Raw genomic sequence first — 9,560 nt, forward strand, 5'->3', positions numbered from 1 at the left:
GGGTATTCTTTTTTTTGAAAACTTTATATTTATTTCAGTGGCTTGAAATGTTAGTAAAGTTTCAAACTTGGGTATACAGATTGAGAATAGCGGCTTCTTTCAAGAAAACAATTCCAGATAAGCCAGTGCCAGTGGAAAATGACTCGCGGCGGTTGAATAGAGATCACGTGTACTATCACGACCAGCTTACCGGTAAATGTTTCATGTACCTTTTGTTGCCAGACTTGTTTTGTTGTGTCGTTTTTGTTTTGCAGCAAGCTGTATTTTGAGTCCATATCCCTTTACTTCCATTTCGGATTGTCGGCACACGCCTCTTGCGTGCCTTCTGCATCGCTCGCTATAGAGCTCGAGTTCAGCGAACCTTCAACTTCCAACTCATAATCTTCCATTTCTGAGACTTCAATCTGAACTGGAAGACAGACTGAAGTCGTTTGATGCCATTTCTTGATCAACAAGTATGCTGATAACAAATGTCAGCCGAATAAAAATTGTTTTCACCGGAACATGAGCAGTGGCAATGAAAACTACGTCTCCCCGTCTCCTCTGTTGATGTTTGCCTGTTTGTTGCTAATGTCCGGGAATTGTATTTGGTAAAATACCTTTATGCTGAATGTATAGTATTGAATTATGAGATTTTCAACGTAGTTCTCGCTGAAGTGCGTCACTTGATCGATGCGATTTTTATCCTTGGAACTTTTTTTACAACAAAATGCTAACGATTTGGAACTCAGTTTAAAGAGCAGAAATAAGTAAAATGTCAAATTTTAGGCTCAAAAAGTAGGGTCGACTTATACATCAGTTTGACTTATACACCGAAAAATACGGTACTTGTTACGCAACAACAAAAGAATGGTACCGGTCGTTTTGCTAACGAGTCAGTTCGCTAACGTACTGAGATAATTCACTAACGTCTAGTCTGTAACTCAATGCATATATAGACTATTCTTCGTTCTTTTATCCACTACCAAGCTAGTTTTTTTAAACAGATTTGATAAATAATAAGTTCAGTAAACTTAAACAACTTGACAACGCTAGCGAATTGACTGAACACATTAGCAAATCGTCTCAGTACGTTAGCGAAACGACTCGTTAGCGAAACAACCGACATTCAAAAGAACGATAGCATGTAAAATGCGTGAACTATGAACGCAGTACCAGGGTGCTTAGAATGTGCATTCTTGTTAATTTACTCAAGGTAACTCATGAAAATGTGAATTAAACACGAAGCTTCCCTGGGAAGCCCGTGGCTCATTTGCCAATCAACTCTGACGAGTGTGGATCAAATCCAATATGGCGGACGAGTCCACCACTAGAGGGGTAAGTGGAGTGCAGAGATGAGTGTTTTTTTTGTTCATTTGTCCTGGCCAATTATGTACAACAACCAAATGTATTCGAAAACCGCTTTATTTAAGGTGACTGTTCTTCTCGATGAATCCTTAATCGAAGAATTGAGAGGTTGGCTGACGATAAACTGTGGCGAGATCGTGAAGGTGGAGAAGCCCCGTAATAAAAACAAACCAGTTCCAGGTAAAACAGCCTTGAGCAGAACATTATCACTTATAAAGTTGAGCACGCAATATTAACAAAAGCTTTCTTTGTTGTTTTTGTATTGCGCTGTTTGTGTCTCAATTCATAACCGCCAGAGCGTGAATTATACATATTTATGATCTTCAGCATTCACTTACGTGTGGCCTTCTTGAAAAAAAAAAACATCTGTTAAGTTTCGTCGTCTCTTGTCATTTGATGGAATTTTCGCTTTTACTTCAGGGGTTTTAAGGGAATTATTGGAGTGATTCAATTCGCAACGGTACAACTTCATATTAGGCGCCATATTTATATCAACTTGTATTTATGTCTCGGGTTTATATGCTCATGTTATCAATTACACCACCTCATCGAGAAAATAATGCATATGAAAGGAAACTTTTTTTTTTTTCTTTGTCTGCAACAAGAACATCATGAAGCCACTGAAGTTCATGACCAAGTGACCCTTGAGCCACCAAGGAGTTTCGATGACCCACAGCGAGAAGTTGTTTCCGCCAAAAGTCATCACAAAGAGGAATTAGACGATCGACGCTGTATATTTTGTCGAAACTCGCCGTGCATTCTTAGGAGTGAGAACCTGCCAGACAAACTGCGAGCTTCTGGTCCACCACGTATGACAAATCATTGCAAAAGAAAGGCAGACTACAGAGCATTATACACCATCCTAAAAAGGAAAGGGTTGTGGCGTGACCCTATTTATGTGCAGAGGAAAGAGGCCCTGGGTTGCTACATTGATGATGTGCGTGAAGTAATGCCTGTCTGTGTGGTTGAAGACGTTAGGAAGCGATGGCCTAATCCGGACGGGGTACCGTATTGTGGTCACCGACGGACATGAAGAAACTTGGAAACTGTGTGTTTATAGTTTTACGATAGGGAGGGGGTGTATTAGTTAGAGAATACAACATTAGCACCGGCATGATTTTGTCACTTTATTTCATTTATGATACATCAGCACTTTCAAAAATTATAAACCTGCAACACATCACATGTGCCTCTTCAAGTATGCAGCTAACCTTGAGCCAGTCCAATGTCACGGCCTGTTCATCGTTTGCTGGAGAAATAACAAAAAGTAAAGGTGTAAAGATTGCATGACACCCAACCCTCAACAGCCTTTGACATTCCACATAATACCAACACAGGGCTGCTAGGTCTCGTTTGATGTGCAAATTTAATCCTTACCAAGTTCGCAACATTGTCTACAAGTCAAGTCAAAGAAGCCAAGATTTACATCTTATTGTTATGGAGTAAAATAACAAGGTGAAAGTGAAAAAAAAGAGATTAAATACAGTGGAGGTTAGGACACTGAAATAGTTAGAAGAACTAATCTGATAGGCACATTTTTCCTATACAAAAATCAACCACATCAACAAGTTGCACGGACGTTTTGTCGAAGTGTGAAAAATTCTCCCAAGCGAGAATATGACATAAAGGGGTTATGAATACATCAATGACTGATTGGAAGTATGATATGGAGAAAAAAGACATAAACACCTGTCAGATTGTTTCCGGACTCTAAATTTTTCGTTTATTACACAAGTTTGACCGTCAAAGTTGTTTAATACACAACTTTGACGGTCAAACTTGTGTAATACACAACTTTGACAGTCACTTTTGGCGGTCATTTGGTTGTTTCATACACAACTTTGACGGTCAAACTTGTGTAATAAACGAAAAATTTAGAGTCCGGAAACAATCTCACAGGTGTTCATATCAGCTTGTTCATTGCCCATGTATGCACAAGATATACATGTATGTCCTGCCGTTTTATTTCCTAGGAGGAAACGGTTTAAAATAATAAATTCACACCCCTACTACAAAAACAATCTTAGAGGTGCAGTATATGTAGGTAAATAAATTGATGGTCATTGACTTTCATAGATCGGGTGGCTCCTAAAGGAGCCGTTTTTTCTTTACAATCTGTCAATATTTTGTCTTTACTCCACAATCAATAAGGAATATGTTCCTCTTTGAACACTGTCACAACAACTGCAAAATAATGAGAACAAAAATAGCAGTCAATATGTTATGGCTATAAACCCCACAAACTCTTCACAGAATGGGCCACAGAGTTCCAAGTGTGGTGATCTGTCCTGCGTGGTTTACAATGGCTGGGCGAGCAAATCATAATGTTGATATAAATGACCTTCACTCTGCTTTGCATGTACAATCTGAGGATAAATAAGGATTTTGATAACATTTCAACAACAACCTGAGAGGAGGTGTTTATTTTCTGTTCAGAATGCTTTAATTAACATGTGTTGTGCTGGCGAAAACAAGGATAAAAGAGAATGTGTGTAGCAGGGACCAGATTGCAACTGTTTATAATGAAATACAAAATATCAAACATTACATTTTTCATAGCTTGTTAACAATTCCCCTTTGAGGGGCTTATCAAGGTCAATATCAAAGAAATAATGCATATCTGCATAGAATATAACAACTCTACCACTTCCGAAGAGTGGAAGACAGATCAGTAACATTGCAGCTATATGCAGGAGCAACCAAGGAGGTGGACTGGGAACTACCCAAATTTATGTGATTACTAACCAATTCACAATGTAAGTGGAGCAGCAGATATTTTGTTTCTTTCAAACAATGTATGCCATATTGCCTCTCTGAATGCAAAGGTCTTTGGTCGCAGAACTCTGGTGGGAGCCATTCTCCCAGGATGCCTCGAATGCTGATAATATTGCACTGAATAAACATCTCGACCAACATTTTCATTCTAAAATAGCAAGATTTGGAATTTTGCAGTCAGAACTACACTATAAGGCCCACTAAATTGATCAATCATAGCACAGAATTAATTTAACACAGTCATACATGAATGCAAAGGCATGTACTGAAGTTCAAAAGTACAGTGTGTATAGAACTGGTGTGAAAATCCCTCTGCATATATAGCACTGGCTGTATAGTTTGAAAAGTACATTCAGATGCTTCAAGCCAGCCAAGTGTGATACGCATGGCTCCAAGTACACTGCCATACATTATTAATGATGCTGTATGTAAAATGTATGAAATACAAAAGCACTACAATGACAAAACTTACCCAATCCAATATGGCAAGAGACACTCTCATCTCATATGTGTCATCTCCAAAATGAATCCTCTTGGGGGCATATATGAGCACAACAACATGGAAGGACTCTATGTAAAAGGTGTCTCGGCACTGAAAAGAATTGTGAGGAAAACAGATACAATTTATAGTCAAAGAAAGCTTGGTATGCATCACAAGTTCTCCCTACCAAACAAAGTGTTGCATACCTTTTCCTAAGTGAGTTTGAGGGCCATAGTGAGGGTTACCGGTACAGCATGCAAGGTAGCACGTCAGTAATATCTCTTGGAAACCAAAGAAAGTGTGAAAGCACACACTGAAATTTAGCAGTGGGTGCTTTGCAATACAGAGTGGCCGAGGACCTATCATAGCGTGCATACTACCTAACAAACTAAATCAAAGATAAGTACTTCACAAGAGTATCTTGTGTTGGGGTACATAGAATTTCTCTGAATGGATTTTCTGCATGGAACGTATAGTCAGGTTGGAAATTTGCACACATACCAGGAGGTAATCTGATGGATTCTTATAGATTGTGGTCTTCATTATTGCAGTCCTGTATGCATCCACAGCTTTCGGATCAGACACTTCCTTTTTGCTACAGATGTAACCGGCATGCTTGCACCTGGAGTCTTGGTGACACAAGTCATGTTTTCCCTGTGAAAATTTAATAATATTAGACTTCAGGAAAACAGTAGGAAATCAAAAAGTAATTGTGTCTATGGGCAAGTAACACTATAAATAATATTTTGGACTGTCATATTATTATCACCTGGAGATATATCCTTCAAATTAAATGAGGGCTATGTCATTTCTTCTACATTCAAACAGTGATTCACTTCATTCACAGCAGTGCAACAATGCCCAATAATGTAAATAGGAAATGAATGTGAAGACTAAGTTCTTGTTAGATAAGGAACTAACTACATGTACCTGATAATGGTCCACAATATTTATTATATTTATTTGAAATCCAGCTGCTGTGCCATCATTGTTCCTCATGGCCCAGTAAAAGTGAGTTTTGGTGGCTTTTGCTGCAACGACACAAAAATAAAGTTGTTTGAAGGGACAGCCTAAAAGACCTATCTTGAACTAAGAACATCTCTTTACCTTTGTCAGACAGTTGTGTGAACCATTTGATACCTTCATCACAACGCGTACCACTGCATACCTTTTTGATGTCTCTTGCCACTCCCTTTGTACCTACAGGGTAAGGTCAAGGTACAAGTAATCATTACTGTGACCTATGACAGAAAACAGCACATGTTCCTCCCTCTCATTAGCATTTACCATGCCAAGTATCAAAAGAGTTTTTGATCTCTTTTCCCTGGAACCATGCCTTCAATGCCATGACACAGTCATGAGCAATTTCTTTAACATTATGACCTATTTGTGAAGGAAACAACAGAGTAGCATTTGTTAATTCCCAGCAACCCTACCGTACCATACACATAAATTATGGTAAACCAAAGACATTGTAAAACACGTCAAACAACCCTGGTTCTCAATTAGGTTTGTGATCATCTCCTTGGTCATGGGTACTTCTCTGCTGGGAGCACTTCTTTCATTCTCACGATGCCAGTTACAAACAGCAATGATCTTTTTGTTACTGAAAATAAAATAAAGTGTGGACACAATAAGAGAACTGAGTAAATGGTACTGTAACATTGGTAGCAGTACCTCAGATATGTGAATGCAATATTCTAACCTCATAGAAATGGCCGAGACTGTTGAATGCATTGCAGCTCTACTGGAGTCATGTCTTGCATCAGTGATGACACACTGATGAGAATATATTCCCACATAAAAAAGTGAAAAAGCCACATTTAACCTTACTAAGCATAACAATACATGTACTTAGGATTGCAACAAATTTCTCATACTTTGACATTACTGCTATATGTAAGGTCTGTTGTCACCTGAATGACTAAAAATGATTCTGATTTGCCAAACTACTTACATCACCATTCAGGATATAATTTACAGTGCCTTGAACTTCCCTTCTTGCATCTCCCATTGAATTCACAGACAGCTCCCTCACTATTGCCATGTAGCCAAAACCATTCTCTTTGTATACTACATGGACATTACAAACAATACACAGGCAGTAAACAAGGTTAGCATGTAATTCTGTGGCCCAAATCCAATGTGCCTGGGCCCGGTTTTTCAAAAGCCGCTCAACGCTAATCCCAGCTTAAAAATTAACCAACGAGTTATATCTCTACTCCCATCTGCTGTTCAACGCAGATGTTTGGCAAAACATAAAAAAAAGTTTATGCTAATCCTGGATTAAGTCAATCGGCTTTCGAACAACCAGACCCTGGACAGTAACCTATTGTGGACACATTAATTTCAATCTACAAAACTGTTAATGATGGGGACCCAAAGGAAAAGAAATTCCTTAATGTGAAGGCTTTTTTGCTTATCATTATCATAATCATAACTACGCTTTTTCAAGAGGTAAATGAAGCAATATAGTGAAGGGTCTATCCCCATGCACCTTGCACAATGGTGATTGCTTAGTCCTATTTTTCAGTGCAAGCAAAGTGGTACAGACATTTTAATAATGACTAAATCAGACTATTTATACAAGGTTATAAAGCAAGCAACCCACTTGTGTCTATTGTCTTGTCCATGACTGAACCAATGTTTGCTGCTTCTGCAAAATTGTGGTACTGACTCTCTGTTAAACGAGTGCAGGTGAATGCATGAACCATTCTACAAAAAAAATAAAAGGTCAAGATGTCAGTAAAAAGGGTCAAATATTGCACGGACAGCACATTGTTAGTCAGCTTTCTGCATGAATTATAAAAACACTGGAATTTGGAAACTGAGACTGCATTGGGTAACCTGGACCAGACAATCACTGCAAGGTTTGTAGTGTTAAACAATAATATCGCAAATTATCCTTATTTTGGCATCATGTGTTTAATTATAAAATTGCACAGAAAGAAATAACTTACCAAACATTTGCAAAGTACTTAGCAGGATGTCCAAGCACTCCTGAACTAAGCCACACAACCAAATCACTGCAGACACAAGGCACTTCCAACCGACAGACATGACCCTACTTTGAAAATTTCACTTGAGACCATCTATAGTCTGCACCACAAAATTTGCAGTTTTGATTCTCCGAGAAGTACTTGGCCAAAGACCTCAAGGATTCGCCAGTGTAAACGAAACATGGGTCATCCACTTTAGCATTCACATAAATCTGTCTTTTTTGTGGCCGTCGTCGTTGTTGTTGTTCTTCCGCCGGACTCTCAGTCATAGGTGGCGAAGAACCTGGCCATGATTGAGTAGCAGCTGAGGGTTTCACTAGCTCAAAGTACGATAATAAAGCTTCTAGGAGATCGGCATTTTGGGTAGACGAGGTTTTCCGATCAATTCCAAGAAGCGATTTCGCATGATTTAGTCGACTGCGAAGATCTTCCAAAGACTTGCACTCCAAAGACTTTGGACTTGCACTCCAAAGACTTGCACTTCAAGATTCGGATTAAGAACATTTATTAAGTCTTTGTATAACATGTTTGGGGTGTTTAAGGCCAGAATCATTCGTTGACGGACCAAACGGTAGTTCATCGCATCATCCGCCATATTGAATTTTGCTCTTCGTTCAAATTGGGGGGAGGAGCTTATGCCCTTTTATAGCGCGGTTTCGTGTTTAACTTGGCTACCTCCGCCCAGGCTATTTTTCCACTCACATTCACACCACTACATTTTAATTATAAACCAATTCCAAAAGCAGAACACTCACCAGTTTTCGTTTAGCTCTTGCTCTTGAGGCTGGAAGAGGAGTCTCTTCTTTATCTTTTTCTTCCACCGGGTAGCAGTCAATCACCGCACTGTCTGTTTTGGTCTTGCCCCACATTACGGTCACTTTTGGTCTTGCCCCACATTACGGTCACTTTCTGTCCTTGCTTGAGAGGCAAAGGATCGATAATGGCAGCCCGAAAAACGTCTGAATATTTACCTTGTAAGAAGGATATTAAATCGCTCAGAATTGTTTCACCAGTATTTCCATTTTTGACCTTTTTGACACATATCAGTCACAATAGGGTGAACCTACCCTGCAGGGTGTCAGAAGATGTTTCTGTTTTGGCAAGAATAAAATTCTGCTGGATTGTATATTTTCTGAGTTGTTTAGATTTTGATGAGCTCATAAGGTGAGTCAAATACAAACAATTACCAATACCATCCTAATGAAGTTGTTATGTGAAACACAGAAATCTCGTGAGGAGAAGGTCTGACAGGTTCAACATGCATGGGATGGCACAATTTTTTTCTTGTGTTATAACATTAAGTGGCACTGGATAGTGATTTCGTGACTCAGAGATACTGCCATATTTGTGAATAATCTAGCACTGTTACAGTAAAGTACAGTAGAAAAATAACTGAAATAGTCTCCTCTTCCAGCCACTGTAAGTGAAAACTATCCCTTAGATACAAGTCGCACTTACGGTAAAAACACAGCGATCCCTCCTTTCTGCCTTCTCAATTCATGCACCATGTTGGAGTGGTGAATGCTGCAGTTATCTATCACAACCAAAGAGCACCTTTCCTTGTTTGCAAATGAGCCCACATGTGGCAGTACAAACTGCTCCATTGCAAGCCCCAACAATGGCATGGGAAGCTTTCACACCATCTACTGCAAGGACACCCAATACACTGTATCTGGTTACGCTCGTAAAATTTCCTTTTCGTAGCACTCGGACTCCCTTAAGACTTTGGGCGTATGTTCGCTGAAAGGCAAAGGTTGATGCTGTTAGCAATTTAGGTTATCATTCATTTAGCTACTCTGATCCAAGAATTAACAGCCAGTTGAATTTATACCGGGCATTTACAACATTGTTTCAAACAAGTGCAGGGAACAAGACTATATCTGGATGTCAAAATTGAATTGAAATTAAATTATCAGTGTGACCAATTCAGTGGCTTCTTCTAAACATTGATTATTAAT

The 9,560-nt window shown here is 39.1% G+C and overlaps 1 pseudogene; it reads right to left on the reverse strand.

The window, feature by feature from the left end:
- Positions 1 to 3,313: 3,313 nt before the first annotated feature.
- Positions 3,314 to 9,110, reverse strand: LOC137977290 (uncharacterized; annotated as a pseudogene).
- Positions 9,111 to 9,560: the final 450 nt, after the last annotated feature.

The sequence above is a fragment of the Montipora foliosa genome, chromosome 11 (assembly GCF_036669935.1).
Source record: "Montipora foliosa isolate CH-2021 chromosome 11, ASM3666993v2, whole genome shotgun sequence".
NCBI classification, from domain to species: domain Eukaryota; kingdom Metazoa; phylum Cnidaria; class Anthozoa; order Scleractinia; family Acroporidae; genus Montipora; species Montipora foliosa.